Source organism: Moschus berezovskii, chromosome 7 (genome assembly GCF_049115385.1).
Source record: "Moschus berezovskii isolate FMDL1 chromosome 7, NW_MosBer_1.0, whole genome shotgun sequence".
NCBI classification, from domain to species: Eukaryota; Metazoa; Chordata; class Mammalia; order Artiodactyla; family Moschidae; genus Moschus; species Moschus berezovskii.
Window position 1 is genome coordinate 93156706 of NC_142466.1, and position 16627 is coordinate 93173332.

The window sequence follows — 16627 nt, forward strand, 5'->3', positions numbered from 1 at the left end:
TGGTTGCTTCACTTACAAATATTTTCTCCCATTTTGAGGGTTGTCTTTTCTTTTGTTTATGGCTTCCTTTAAAGTTTAATTAGGCCTAATTTGTTTATTTTTGTTTTTATTTTCATTAGTGTACTCTAGGAGTTGGATTGAAGCTTGTCAGTTTCTACAAAAAGAATTAAGAAGCCTGCTGGGATTTTGATTAAGACTGTGTGAAACTATAGATCAGCTTTGGGGACACTCACATTTTTTAAATACTGAGTTTTTCAATGCATGAACACAGTATCTCTCTCCATTTATTTAAGTCTTCATTAATTTCTCTCATCAATATTTTATAGTTTTCAGTATACAAGTCTTACATAACATTTGCCAGATTTATTTCTAAGTATTTAATATTTTGATGTTATTGCAAATGGTATTACTTATTTATCTTTGATTTTTGATTCTTTGTTGCTAGTAAAAAGAAATGCAATTTATTTTAGTATATTGATCAAGTACCCTGCAAACTTGATAAATTCCTTTATTAGTTCTGAAAGTATTTTTTAGACCACATTGAATTTTCTGCATAGATACTTATTTTGTCTATGAATAATTTTCCTTCCTTCTTTCCAACCTGGATGTATTTTGTATTTTTTTCTTCCCTGGCCTAGATATCCAATACAGTGTTAACTAAGAGTGGTGAGATCAAATATCTTTGTCTTTTTCCTGATCTTAGGGAGAAAGTATTCACTCTTTTGCCACTAATTATGATGTCAGCTGTGAGATTTTCATAGGTTTCCTTTATCAGGATGAAGAAAGTCCCTTCTAAGTGTCCATCAAGAATATATAAACACATTTCATCAAATGTCTTTATTGTATCTATTGACAAGATTGTTTCCATTTGTTTATATGATAAAATACATTGATTTTTAAATGTAAACCAGCCTTCCTGAGATACACTACATTTGCTCAAGATGCAAAATAATTTTTAGATAAAATTGAATTCTATTTACTAACATTTTGTAGTTTTCCTCACATGCATGCTGATCAATATCTTGCTGAATCAAGCCAGATCCTCTGTAGGGCCTTGCAGAGCTAGTGCATACTCTCCCTCTTTCTTGTCTCTGATACTCTGTCCTGTCAACTCAGGACCCTGGGCCCCTCTGGACTCTCAGTTATATCACTTCAGTACAGGGAGTTCACCTGGGTTTGCCTGGAATTCCCATTTTATGTATTGGAAACTCTCACAGGCAGTAACCTAGGGCAAGTATAGAGCTCACTTCACTTGTTTCCCTTCATTGTCTGATGTTTAACACCTTAAATAATTTTTTTCTTGTTATTTCAGAGGAAAGGTTAAATATAAATATGGCCCCTGTTACTCCATCTTGGTTGAAAGTAGAAGTCTGTTTGATCTAGCTCACTTGATAATTTTCGACTTCTGCCACACTTTGAACAAACTCATTTCCTTTCCCTAATGCTATCATCCTCCATCTTGGACACCTTACATCTGTCAATGTGACCCTCAGTTTTTCAGTCTTGATGACTTAGAAACCTCAGTACCATCTGGTATTGTTACTCTTTTCTTCATCTTTCTTTTTTCTGCCACTCACCATGTCCCATGAGGTAATTTCAGTAATATTTCGCATTTTTCTTTGGTAACTCCTGCAGCCACCATTTTAATGCGGACTCTCATCTGATCTGAAGGATGGACAGTTGCAGACTGGACTTCTTGGCTCCATCACTGCTTCCATTTTCCCTGTGCCCAGCATCAAACACACACACACACACACACACACACACACACACCTAAACTAACTTTTGATTAAAAATCTACTTCCAGACTAACCTGACTAAAGTCACCTTCAAGATCATCTACTTTCCTGTATCAGTTATTCAGTGTACTACCAAATTTCTGACAAAGCTATTAGTTGAGGTAAAGAATATAGAAAAGTGCTTGTTGCTAAGGAATCAAAATAAGGATGAATACACAGACCCACAGAATCTGTGATAAGAAGAAAATTCAGGCTGAGCAAACATACAGCCATCACAGTACAGGTTACACCTGGTAAAGAAGTATAAAGGAATAATATGAACAAGTTGCTCATTACCTGGAACCATAGGAAGTGAAGGAACCACCCAGCGAGTGTGCAGAAAAGGAAGGAAAGAAGGCCAAGGGCAGATGCTCTGAGATACTAAGAGGAACGTTAGAGGAGCCAAAAAAATTCAGAAAAGTCAGGAGGAGCAGAGAACATACTGCATTTTCCTGAATAGGATACACTTGCTATAATTTCACTGATTCAATATTTTTTATTAAGCAATTAAATGGTGTCTGGAGTGAAGTCAAAAATGGCAAAGTAAGGGTCTCTGAATGTTCTCTCCTTCATAAAAAAATGAGAAAACTATCAAAATTCATAGGAAACAACCTTTGCAGAACTTATAAATTAACCAAGTTTTGTGGCAACCTGAGAAGAATTAATTTTTTAGAAAAACAACTGAACCTTGGTAAAAATTATGAGCTTTGTGGTAGTTTAACTTGCCCTAGTGCTATGCTCTATTTCCAGCTCCTCAGTAGACTTGAAAAATGGAAGTCTGTGTTCACAGTACATCCTAGAAGCAACTGGACACCTAAGGAAGCTGAAAAGGGGAGAAAGGAGTTGGTGTATGACTTGATTCAGAGCTCTTTATGGGAAGTCTATTCCCCCAAGGGGCACTTAAAGAAAACAATCTCATACAAGTATTTTAATTGTATAGCTGCCTACACAGTCAGACAAGAATTATATATTAACCAAAAATCTCAAAAGGAAAAGGCAGAAACTGAGATATCCATAAGGGTTCTGAAAAGTTCTGACATTTCATATTGCTAAGAATCTTGATCATCATGTACATGCATAAAACTGTGAACATACTTAGCGTTATGTATATGCTCTGGAAAGACCAGAGAAGGACACAAGTTCTCACCTCTGACATTGGATGTGTATATAAATGGTTTTCATCAGACTTTGGAGGCTTTTGGCCATTATTTCTTACAATGTTCTTGAGCATTTGCACGAGTAGAAAGTGTTGTAAACTGCCTGACGGAGTGTTGAAGAAGTGATCCCATTTGCATACAGAGCCCTTCAGCAAAGTCTAGGAGATTTATCGGTTCCAAATATTTAAAGAAATCTCTGCAAAATCATTAGCTGACTACTAAGTTAACAAAGGGGAAACTTCAGTAACCATATATGATGAAGAATAAAGACTTTACAGATTAGTAGAAGCACAAAAAAGGAAAAAGAGCATCTCTGAGGAATGCTAGATGTTGGATTTACCAAAGATTTAAATCAGCTATTTTAAATACATTTGAAGACCTAAATGAATCCACACCTAAAGACATAAATAAAAGTATGATGATGACTCAACAAACAGGAAATATAAAAAAGAACCAGACAGAAATTCTGAGATTGAAGAGTACAATAACTGAAATGAAAAATTTACCAGAAGGGCTCAACAACAGATCTGAGCAGGCAGAAAGGAGAACCACTGAACTTGAAGATAGGACAAATAATACTATCCAATCTGAGGAAAAGAAAGAAAAAAAATGAAGAAAAATGAACAGAGCATCAGAGTCCTTTGGGAAACCTAAAGAATGCTAAAATATGTTTAATAGAAGTTCCAGAAGGAAAGGAGAGAAGACGGGGTAGAAAAAAAAATTCAGTGAAAATCTCAAATCAATTTATAATCTAACTTCCCATCTTAAGAAACTAGGAAAAGAAGAGCAAACTAAACTCAGATCAAACATAATGGAGGAGATATAAATTTCAGAGTGGAAATTAATAAAACAGATAGTAGAAAAATAAGAGAAAATGAAGAAAACTAAACAAAATTGACAAACTTTTAGCTAAACAACCAAGAAAAAATCAGAGAAATCTCAAATTACTAAACTCAAAAATAAAGTAAGGAAGAAAGATAAAGTAGGTACGTTACTTCTGATCTTCCAGAAGTTAAAAAGAAGCACAAGGAAATACTATGAATAAGTTTATGCCCACCCCCCAAATTAAACAGTTCTAACTGAAGTGGAAACGCAAGCACCCCCAACCAGGAAACTTTCACAAGGCACTGACTGGTCCAACCCCACCAAAGGAGAGCAGACTCTAAAATTAAGAAGAATGAAAAGAAATGAGGACAATATGAAGTGCACCAACGTTTGAATTATAGGAATCTCAGAAAAAGAGGAGAAAAAAAAAAAGTCGGAGAAAACATTTGCAGAGATTATAGTAAAAAATTTCCCTAACAACGGAATGGAAATAGCAAGTGCAGAAAGCCAAGAGAGTCCCATATAGGATAAACCCAAAGAAAAACATGACAAGAAACATATGAATCAAACTAATAAAAATTAAAAGCAAAGGAAAAAAGATTAAAACCATCAAGGGAAAAGCAACAAACAACATATCAGGGGATCCCTATAAGGCTAACAGCTGATCTTTCAACAGAAACTCTGCAGGCCAAAAGCGGGTAGCAGGATAACTTAAAGCGATGAAAGGGGGAAAAAAAAACTTAATACCAAGATTATTTTATGCAACAAGAATCTCATTCAGATTCAAAGGAGAAATCAAAGGCTTTACAGATTAGCAAAAGTTAAGAGAATTCAGCACCACCAAACCAGCTTTACAACAAATGCAAAAGAAACTTCTCTAGACGATAACACAAGAGAAAGAAAAGGCCTACAAAACAAACCCAAAACAATAACATAAATGATAATATGATCATACATATCAAAAATTACCTTAAATGTAAATGTATTAAATGTTCCAGACAAAAAAACATTGACTGGCTGAATGGATACAAAAACAAGACCCCTCTATATGCTGTCTACAAGGGACACTTTTCAGATTTAGGGACACATGCTGACTGAAAATGAGAGCTGGCAAAATATATTCCATGCAAATGGAAATCAAAAGAAAGCAGGAGTGATGCTTTCTTATTTCAGTTAGAACTGTTTAATTTGAAGGATGGGCATAAACTCGAAACTTATTCAAAACTCATATCAGATAAAATAGATTTTTAAATAAGGACTAGACAAGGAAAGACACTACATAATGATCAAGGGATCAATCCAAGAAGAAGATATAACAATTATAAATGTATATGCACCCAACCTAGAAGCACATCAAATCAATGGGTAAGGCAAATGCTAAAAATGGACTGGAATGGGTGAATTTAACTCAGGCAAATGCTAACAACTATTAAAGGAAATTGACAGTTAACACAATAATCGTGGGAGACTTTAACACCCCATCCACACCAATGGACAGACAGACAGAAAATGAATGATATATTGGGACATTTGTACCTAGTTGATATTTTCAGAGCATTCTATCCAAAATTAGCAAATTTCACTTTTTTCTACAGTGCATGTGGAACATTCTCAATGATAGATCACAAATCAAGCATTGGTAAATTTTTTAAAAATTGAAATTATTTTTAGTATACTTTCTGATCACATGCTATAAAATTAGATATCATCTCAGGGAAAAAAACTATAAAAAACACAAACACATGGAGGCTAAATCATACACTTCTGAAAAACCAAGATGTCACTAAAGAAACCAAAGAGGAAATTAAAAAAAAAAATACCTGGAAGCAAATGAGAATGAAAACGTGACAACTCAAAACCTATGGGATCCAGTAAAAGCTGGCTAAGAGAGAAGGTTATAGTAATACAAGCCTATCTCAAGAAACAAAAGAACCATCAAGTAAACAACCTAACTATACTCATAAAGCAACTAGAAAAAGAATAATAAAAATACTCCAAAGTTAGCAGAAGGAAAGAAACCATAAAGATCATAGCAGAAATAAATGAAAAAGAAATAATTGGAGACAATAGCAAAGATCCATAAAACTAAAAGCTGGTTCTTTGAGAAGATAAAATTGACAAACCATTAGCCAGACTAGTCAAGAAAAGAAAGAAGACTCAAATCAATAAAACTAGAAATGAAAAAGAAGTTACAACAGACAATGCAGAAATACATAGGATCATTAGAGACTACTACGAGTAACTATACACCAAAAAAACAAACAACTTGGAAGAAAAGGACAAATTGTTAGAAAAGTATAACCTTCCAAGACTGAACCAGGAATAAGTAGAAAATATGAACAGGACAATCACAGGCACAGAAATTGAAACTGTAATACAAATCTTGCAAGAAATAAAAGCCTGGGACCAGATGGCTTCACATACTTCATAGGCAAATTCTACCAAACGTTTAGAGAATAGCTACCACCTATCTGGCTCAAACTCTTCCAGAGAATTGTAGAGGAAGGAAAACTCCCAAACTCATTCTATGAAGCCGCCATCACTCTGATAACAAAACTAGACAATTATACATTCAAGTAAAGAAAATTACCATCCAATATCACTGATGAATATAGATGCAAAAATCCTCAACAAGATTCTAGCAAACAGAATCCAACAGCACATTAAAAGGATCATACACCATGATCAAGTGGGCTTTATCCGAGGGATGCAAGGATTCTTCGATATATGCAAATCAATCAATACAACACACCATATTAACAAAGTGAAAGACAAAAAACATGATCATCTCAATATTTGCAGGGAAAGCTTTTGACAAAATTCAACACCCATTTATGATTTTAAAAACTCTCCAGAAAATAAGCATAGAAGGAACCTGCTGCTGCTGCTGCTAAGTCACTTCAGTCGTGTTCGACTTTGTGCGACCCCATAGATGGCAGCCCACCAGGCTCCCCCGTCCCTGGGATTCTCCAGGCAAGAACACTGGAGTGGGTTGCCATTTCCTTCTCCTATCTCAACATAATAAAGGCCATATATGACAAACCCAGAGCAAATATTATTCTCAATGGTGAAAAATAAAAAGTATTTCCTCCAAGATCAGGAGCAAGACAAGGATGCCCACACCTACCATGATTATTCAACATAGTTTTGGAAGTCCTAGCCATGGCAGTCAGAGAAGAAAATGAAATAAAAGGAATCCAGATTGGAAAACAAGAAGTAAAACTCTCACTGCTTGCAGATGACATGATACTATACATAGAAAACTAAAGATTTCACCAGAAAGTTACTTGAGCTAATCTATGAACAAAGTAAAGTTACAGGATATAAAATTAATACACAGAAATCCCTTGTATTCCTATACCCTAACAATGAGAAATCTGAAAGAGAAATTAAGGAAACAATCCCATTCATCATTGCAACAAAAAGAACAAAATATCTAGGAATAAGCCTATATAAAGAGACAAAAGTTGTGTGCAGAAAACTATAAGACATTGAAGAAGGAAATAAAAAAATGACACAAACAGATGGAGAGATATATACATGTTCTTGGATTGGAGTAATTAATATTGTGAAAATTAATTATTCCAATTAACCGGTGGTATTTTTCACAAAACTGGAGCAGAAAATTTCACAAATTGTATCAAAACACAAAAGACCCTGAATAGGCAAACCAATCTTGAGAAAGAAAAACATCTGGAGGAATCAACATTCCTGACTTCAGAGTATACCACAAAGCTACAGTCATCAAGACAGTATGGTACTGGTACAAAAACAGAAATATAGACCAATGGAATAACATAAAATGCGCAAGAAAAAAACCCTTATACCTATGGGCACCTTATCTTTGACAAAGAAGACAAGGATATACAATGGAGAAAAGAGAGCCTCTTCAATAAGTGGTGTGGGGAAAACTGGGCAGCCACATGTAAAAGAATGTAACTAGAATACTTCCTAAGACCATATACAAAAATTAAAAAACAGATTAAAGACCTAAATGTAAAGGGCAGAAACTATAAAGCTCTTAGAGGAAAACATAAGCAGTAAACTCTGACATAAATCACAGCAAGATCCTCTATGACTCATCTCCTAGAGTAATGGAAATAAAAACAAAATAAATGGGACTTAATTAAACTTAGTCTAGTCAAGGCTATAAAGAAAGCTGAGCACCGAAGAATATTAATTGTTTTGAACTGTGGTGTTGGAGAAGACTCTTGAGAGTCACTTGGACTGCAAGGAGATCCAACCAGTCCATCCTAAAGGAAATCAGTCCTGAATGCTCATTGGAAGGACTGATATTGAAGCTGAAACGCCAATACTTTGGCCACCTGATGCAAAGGACTGACTCATTTGGAAAAGACCCTGACACTGGGAAAGATTGAAAGAGGGAGGAAAAGTGGAAGACAGAGGATGAGATGGTTGGATGGCATCACTGACTCAATGGACATGAGTTTGAGTAAACTCTGGGAGTTGGTAATGGACAGGAAGGCCTGGCATGCTGCAGTCCATGGGGTCGCAAAGAGTTGGACATGACTGAGCAACTGGACTGAACTGAATTAAACTTAAAAGCTTTTACACAATGAAGGCAATTACAAGCAAAGTGAAAAAACAGTCCTTAGAATGGGAGAAAATAAATGCAAATGAAATAACTGACAACAGATTAATCTCCAAAATATATAAGCAGCATATGCAGCTCAACATTAGGAAAACAAACAGCCAAATCACTAAATAGGCAGAGGACCTAAATAGACATTTCTTCAAAGAAGACATTCAGATGGCCAATAGACACTTGAAAGAGTGCTCAATGTCACTCCTTATTCAGTTCAGTTCAGTTCAGTTCAGTTGCTCAGAGGGAAATGCAAATAAAAACTACAATGAGGTATCATCTAACACCACTCAGAATGGCCATCATCAAAAAAATCTACAAACAAGAAATGCTGGAGAGGATGTGGCAAAAAGGGAACACTCCTAGGCTGTTGGGAGGAATGTAAACTGATACAACCACTATGGAGAACAGTATGTGGATTCCTTTAAAACCTAGGAATAAATTTCCCATTTGACCCAGCAATCCTACTGTTGGGCATATATCCTGAGGAAGCCACAGTTCTAAAAGACACATATACCCCAGTGTTTATTGCAACACTATTTACAATAGCTAGGACATGGAAGCAACCTAGATGTCCACTGATAGATGAATGGATAAAGAAGATGTGGTATGTATGTACACTAGAATATTACTTTGCCATAAAAATGAACGGATTTGAATCAGTTCTAGTGAGATGGATGAACCTAGAGCCTATTATACAGGTAAGTCAGAAGGAGTAAAACAAATATCATATATTAACGCCTATATCACTGGAGAAAGTGAAAGTGAAGTCGCTCAGTAATGTCTGACTCTTTGTGACCCCGTGGACTGTAGCCCACCAGGCTCCTCCGTCCATAGGATTCTCCAGGCAAGAATACTGGAGTGGGTTGCCATTTCCTTCTCCAGGGGATCTTCCCAATCCAGGTCTCCTGCATTTCAGGCAGATACTTTAACCTCTGAGCCACAAGGGAATGACAAATCACCTCAGTATTTTTGCCTCAAGAACCCCATGAACAAGGGACATGCTCAGATAGTGGAGTAGAAGGATGTGCATTCATCTCCTCCTGTGAGAGAACCAAGATTGCAACTAGCTGTTGAACAATCATCGATAAGAGGACACTGCTGCTGCTGCTGCGTCACTTCAGTTGTGTCCGACTCTGTGCGACCCCATAGACAGCAGCCCACCAGGCTCCCCCGTCCCTGGGATTCTCCAGGCAAGAACACTGGAGTGGGTTGCCATTTCCTTCTCCAATGTATGAAAGTGAAAAGTGAAAGTGAAGTCGCTCAGTTGTGTCTGACCCTTAGCGACCCCGTGGACACTGGAACCCACCAAAAAAAACCAAAACAAAACTTCACATCCAAAGACAAAGAAGAGGCCACAGCAAGGCAGTAGGTGGGGTACAATCAAGATAAAATAAAATCCCATACCCTCTGGGTAGGTGACCCACAAACTGGAGAACAATAATACAAAAGAAGTTCTGCCACTGTTGTGAAGGTTCTGAACACCAGGTCAGGCATCCCAGCCCTGGGATCCAACAAAGGGATGAGAATCCCTAGGGAATGTGGCCTTGAAGGCTAGTGGGATTTGATTATAGTATTTCCACAGGACTGGGGGAAACAGAGACTCCAGTCTTGGAGGGAAAAAACAAAATCTTGCAGACACTAAGATCCAGAGGAAAGGAGCAGCGATCCTACAAGAGACTGAACCAAAACTACCTGCTAGTGTTGGAGGGCCTCCTGTGGAGGCATGGGTTGGCAAGGGTTCATCACAGGGACAGGGGCCCTGGCAGCAGCAGGCTGGGAAGTTTCCCCTTGACACAAACCTCTTGGATTTAACCCTACCGTAGAGCCTACAGAAATCCAAGTCTATGCCCCACCAGTAATGCTGAAGAAGCCGAAGTTGAACGGTTCTGTGAAGACCTACAAGACCTTTTAGAACTAACACCCAAAAGAGATGTCCTTTTCATTATAGGGGACTGGAATGCAAAAGTAGGAAGTCAAGAAACACCTGGAGTAACAGGCAAATTTGGCCTTGGAGCACGGAATGAAGCAGGGCAAAGGCTAATAGAGTTTTGCCAAGAGAATGCACTGGTCATAGCAAACACCCTCTTCCAACAACACAAGAGAAGACTCTACACATGGACATCACCAGATGGTCAACACCGAAATCAGATTGATTATATTCTTTGCAGCCAAAGATGGAGAAGCTCTATACAGTTAGCAAAAACAAGACCAGGAGCTGACTGTGGCTCAGATCATGAACTCCTTATTGCCAAATTCAGACTGAAATTGAAGAAAGTAGAGAAAACCACTAGACCATTCAGATATGATCTAAATCAAATCCCTTATGATTATACAGTGGAAGTAAGAAATAGATTTAAGGGACTAGATCTGATAGATAGAGTGCCTGATGAACTCTGGACGGAGGTTCATGACATTGTACAGGAGACAGGGACCAAGACCATCCCCATGGAAAAGAAATGCAAAAAAGCAAAATGGCTGTCTGAGGAGGCCTTACAAATAGCGGTGAAAAGAAGAGAAGCGAAAAGCAAAGGAGAAAAGGAAAGATATAAGCATCTGAATGCAGAGTTCCAAAGAATAGCAAGGAGAGATAAGAAAGCCCTCCTCAGTGATCAATGCAAAGAAATAGAGGAAAACAACAGAATAGGAAAAAGAGATACCAAGGGAACATTTCATGCAAAGATGGGCTCGATAAAGGACAGAAATGGTATGGACCTAACAGAAGCAGAAGATATTAAGAAGAGGTGGCAAGAATACACAGAAGAACTGTACAAAAAAGATCTTCGCGACCAAGATAATCATGATGGCGTGATCACTTGGCCAGATATCTTGGAATGTGAGTAAAGTGGGCCTTAGAGAGCATCACTATGAACAAATCCAATTGAGCTATTTCAAATCCTGAAAGATGATGCTGTGAAAGTGCTGCACTCAATATGCCAGCCAATTTGGAAAACTCAGCAGTGGCCACAGGACTGGAAAAGGTCAGTCTTCATTCCAATCCCAAAGAAAGGCAATGCCAAAGAAAACTCAAACTACCGCACAATTGTACTCATCTCACACGCTAGTCAAGTCATGCTCAAAATTCTCCAAGCCAGGCTTCAGCAGTATGTGAACTGTGAACTCCCAGATGTTCAAGCAGGTTTTAGAAAAGGCAGAGACACCAGAGATCAAATTGCCAACATCCACTGGATCATGGAGAAAGCAAGAGAGTTCCAGAAAAACATCTATTTCTGAGTCATTGACTATGCCAAAGCTTTTGACTGTGTGGATCACAATAAACTGTGGAAAATTCTGAAAGAAATGGGAATCCCAGACCACCTGACCTGCCTCTTGAGAAACCTGTATGCAGGTCAGGAAGCAACAGTTAGAACTGGCCATAGAACAACAGACTGGTTCCAAATAGGAAAAGGAGTGCGTCAAAGTTGTATATTGTCACCCTGCTTATTTAACTTATATGCAGAGTATATCATGAGGAATGCTGGGCTGGAAGAAGCACAAGCTGGAATCAAGATTGCTGGGAGAAATATCAATAACCTCAGATATGCAGATGACACCACCCTTATGGCAGAAAATGAAGAGGAACTCAAAGCCTCTTGATGAAAGTGAAAGAGGAGAGTGAAAAGTTTGGCTTAAAGCTCAACATTCAGAAAACAAAGATCATGGCATCTGGTCCCATCACTTCATGGGAAATAGATGGAGAAACAGTGGAAACAGTGTCTGACTTTATTTTTTTGTGTTCCAAAATCACTGTGGATGCTGATTGCAGCCATGAAATTAAAAGACGCTTGCTCCTTGGGAGGAAAATTATGACCAACCTTGATAGTATATTAAAAAGCAGAGACATTACTTTGCCAACAAAGATCCGTCTAGTCAAGGCTATGGTTTTTCCCATGGTCATGTATGGATGTGAGAGTTGGACTGTGAAGAAAGCTGATCGCTGAAGAATTGATGCTTTTGAACTGTGGTGCTGGAGAAGACTCTTGAGAGTCCCTTGTACCGCAAGGAGATCCAACCAGTCCATTCTAAAGGAGATCAATCCTGGGTGTTCATTGGAAGGACTGAAGCTAAAACTGAAACTCCAATACTTTGGCCACCTCATGTGACAAGTTGACTCACTGGAAAAGACTCTGATGCTGGGAGGGACTGGGGGCGGAAGGAGACAGGGACGACAGAGAATGAGATGGCTGGATGGCATCACCAACTCGATGGACATGAGTTTGAGTGAACTCCAGGAGTTGGTGATGGACAGGGAGGCCTGGCTTGCTTTGATTCATGGGGTCGCAAAGAGTCAGACACTACTGAGCAACTGAACTGAACTGAACTAGAGCCTAGGGCTGGGTTAAGTAAGTAAGTAAAGTCGCTCAGTCGTGTCCGACTCTTTGCAACCCCGTGGACGGTAGCCTACCAGGCTTCTCCGTCCATGGGATTCTCCAGGCAAGAATACTGGAGTGGGTTACCATTTCCTTCTCCAGGGGATCTTCCCGACCCAGGGATCGAACCCTGGTCTCCCGCATTGGAGGCAGACGCTTTAACCTCGGTTACCTCAGGCCAAACAACTAACAGAGAGGGAGTGCAACCCCACCCATCAACAGATATTTGGATTAAAGTTTTACTGGCTCAGATGGTAAAGCATCTGCCTGCAATGTAGGAGACCCAGGTTCGATCCCTGGGTTGGGAAGATCCCCTGGAGAAGGAAATGGCAACCCACTCCAGTACTCTTGTCTGGAATTCCATGGACTGAGGAGCCTGGTGGGCTATAGTCCATGGGGTTGCAAATAGTCGGACACGACTGAGCGACTTCACTTTCTTTACTGAGCAAGGCCCTGCCCACCAGAGAAAGACTCAGTTTTTCCCACTGCCAATCCCTCCCATCAAGAAGCTTACACAAGCCTGTTAACCTCATCCATCAGAGAGCAGAGAGAAGCAAGAAGAAGCACAGTCCCACAGCAGCTAAAACAAAAATCATATTACAGAAAGTTAATTATGATGAAAAAGGAGAAATTTATGTCCTGGATGAAGGGACAAGATAAAACCCCAGAAAAACAGCGAAATGAAGTGGCTGCTACTGCTGCTACTGCTGCTGCTGCTGCTGCTAAGTCACTTCAGTCGTGCCCGACTCTGTGTGACCCCATAGACGGCAGCCCACCAGGCTCCCCCGTCCCTGGGATTCTCCAGGCAAGAACACTGGAGTGGGTTGCCATTTCCTTCTCCAATGTGTGAAAGTGAAAAGTGAAAGTGAAGTAGCTCAGTCATGTCTGACTCGTAGCGACCCCATGGACTGCAGCCTACCAGGCTCCTCCATCCATGGGATTTTCTAGGCAAGAGTACCGGAGTGGCTTGCCATTGCCTTCTCCAAATGAAGTGGAGATAGGCAAATTTCCAGAAAAAGAATTCAGAATAATGATAGTGGAGATGATCCAGGATCTCAGGAAAACAATGGAGAAGAAGCAAGAAGCGTTTATCAAAGACCTACGGGAACTAAAGAACAAACAAACAGAGATGCTACTAGAAGAAATCAATAGCAGAATTACTGAGGCAGAAGAAGGGATAAATGACCTGGAAGACAGAATGGCAGAAAACATTGGCACAGAACAGAATATAGAAAAAAGAATGAAAAGAAATGAAGACAGCCTGAACCTCTGGGACAACATTAAATACACCAACATTCACATTATAGGAGTCTCAGAAGGAGAAGAGAAATAGAAAAGACCTGAGAAAATATTTGAAAATAGCTGAAAACTTCCCTAACATGGGAAAAGAAATAGTCAACCATGTTTAGGAAGCACAGAGAGTCCCAGGCAGGATACACCCAAAGAGAAAAACACCAAGATACACAGTAATCAAACTGACAAAAATTACAAACATAAAATATAGAAAGCAACAAGGGAAAATGACAAATAACATATAAGGGAACTCCCATCAGGTAATCAGCTGATTTCTCAACAGAAACTACAAGGCAGAAGGGAATGGCAGAATATATTTAAAGAGATGAAATGAAAGAATCTAAAACCAGGAATACTCTACCCAGCAAGACTCTCTTTTTGATTTGATGGAGAAATCAAAAGCTTTCCAGACAAGCAAAAGTTAAGAGAATTCAGCACCAACAAACCAGCTTTACAACAAATGCTAAAGGAACTTATCTAGGCAAGAAACACAAGAAAAAGAAAAAACCTACAGAAAATAAATCCAAAACAATTAGGAAAACGGTAATAGGATCATACATATCGATAATTACCTGAAATGCAAATGGATTAAATGTACTACAAAAGCCATAGACTGGCTGTGTGGATGAAATCATGTGCGTGGATGCACTTCCACTTGGCACGTGACTCTGCTCAACCCCCTAAATTGTACATAATTATTTTATATTGTTAAGTCAATCATGTTCCCGTTATGACTTGAAAAAACAAAAAGAATCCCATTAACAGTATGAAAATATAAAAGATATGACACCGGAAGATTAGCCGCCACGTCGGTAGGTGTCCAATATGCTACTAGGGAAGAGCAGAGAAAAAGCTCCAGAAAGAATGAAGAAGCTGGGCCAAAAATGAAGGGAGCAACAGAGGATGAGATGGTTGGATGGCATCACCAATTCAATGGAGAGGAGTTTGAGCAAACTCCAAGAGATAATGAAGGACAGGAAAGCCTGATATGCTGTGTCCATAGGGTTGCAAAGAGTTGGACATGACTTAGTGACTGAACAACAACGAATACCACATATATACAGAATCTAGAAAAATGGTATTGATGAACCTATTTGCAGGGAGGTAGTGAAGAAGGCTGATCGCTGAAGAATTGATGCTTTTGAACTGTGGTGCTGGAGAAGACTCGAGAGTCCCTTGGACTGCAAGGAGATCCAACCAGTCCATTCTAAAGGAGACAGTCCTGGGTGTTCATTGGAGGGACTGATGCTAAAGCTGAAACTGCAATACTTTGGCCACCTCATGTGACCAGTTGATTCATTGGAAAAGACTCTGATGCTGGGAAAGGTTGGGGGCGGGAGGAGAAGGGAACGACAGAGAATGAGATGGCTGGATGGCATCACCGACTCTGTGGACATGAGTTTGAGTGAACTCCAAGAGTTGGTGATGGACAGGGAGGCCTGGCGTGCTGTGATTCATGGGGTCGCGAAGAGTCGGACACGACTGAGTGACTGAACTGAACTGAACTGAATGGAGACACAGATGTAGAAAATGAACTTGTGGACACTGTGGGGACAGAGTGGGATGAATGGAGGAAGTAATGTTAACATATATACACTATTGTGTGTAACATAGGTAACTGGTGAGAAGTTGCTGTGTAACACAGGAAACCCAGTCTGATGCTCTATGACAACCTAGAGGGGTGGGATTGGCGGTGCGGTGGGGGGTGGGAGAAGGACGCTCAAGAGGAAAGTTATATATGTATAATTATGCTTGATTTATGTTGTCATGCAGCAACACAACATTGTTAAACAATTTTCTTCCAATTAAAAAATAAATTTAAAAAATAATGTAACAAATCATGGGAGTCAAGGGGAAAACAACAATGATCTCAAGAGACCCAAAAAACCATCTGTCAATATCCAACAACACCTTTCCAGATGATAAAACTCAACAAACCAGGAAGAGAAGGCCAGTTTCTTAACCTGGCAAAGGGCATCAGCCATGAAGAAGTAGTGATACATGCTCCATGGATGAGTCTTGAAAAATTATGCTTAGTGAAAGAAGCCAGTCACAAAATTCCACATATTTTATGATTTCATCTATATAGAAATTTAAAATAGGCAAATCCATAGAGACGGAAACGGGTTAATGGTTGTCAGGGGTTGGGGGCAGTGGTGAATGTAGAGTGACTGCTAAGTAATAAGGGCTTTTTATTTTTGATGTGATGAGAATCAAAAATTAGGTTGTGGTGATGGTTTTTACAGCTTGTGATATACTAAAACCAGTGGATTGCACATTTTTAAATGTGAATTTTATAATACATAAATAATATCTCTATGTAAAGAACTTTTGGTTTTGAGGTTGTATTTCCTTTCCTGCTATACACATGTGCTGTTCTGTGCTAAGTCACTTCAGTCATGTCTGACTCTTTGTGACCCCATGGAGTGTAGCCCACCAGGCTCCTCTGTCCATGGGATTCTCCAGATAAGAATACTGGAGTGGGTTGCCATGCCCTCCTCCAGGGGATCTTCCTGACCCAGGGGTCGAACCTGCAGCTCCTGCATTGCAGGCAGATTCTTTACTGCTGAGCTAACAGGGAAGCCCCGCTATAAACACACG

At 39.2% G+C, this 16627-nt stretch overlaps 1 protein-coding gene across 1 annotated transcript in view; it reads right to left on the bottom strand.

The window, feature by feature from the left end:
• The window catches only part of LOC129557386 (serine/threonine-protein kinase MRCK alpha-like), an 81635-nt gene that overhangs the window by 21931 nt on the left and 43077 nt on the right, over window positions 1-16627 (bottom strand). The window lies entirely within an intron of this gene.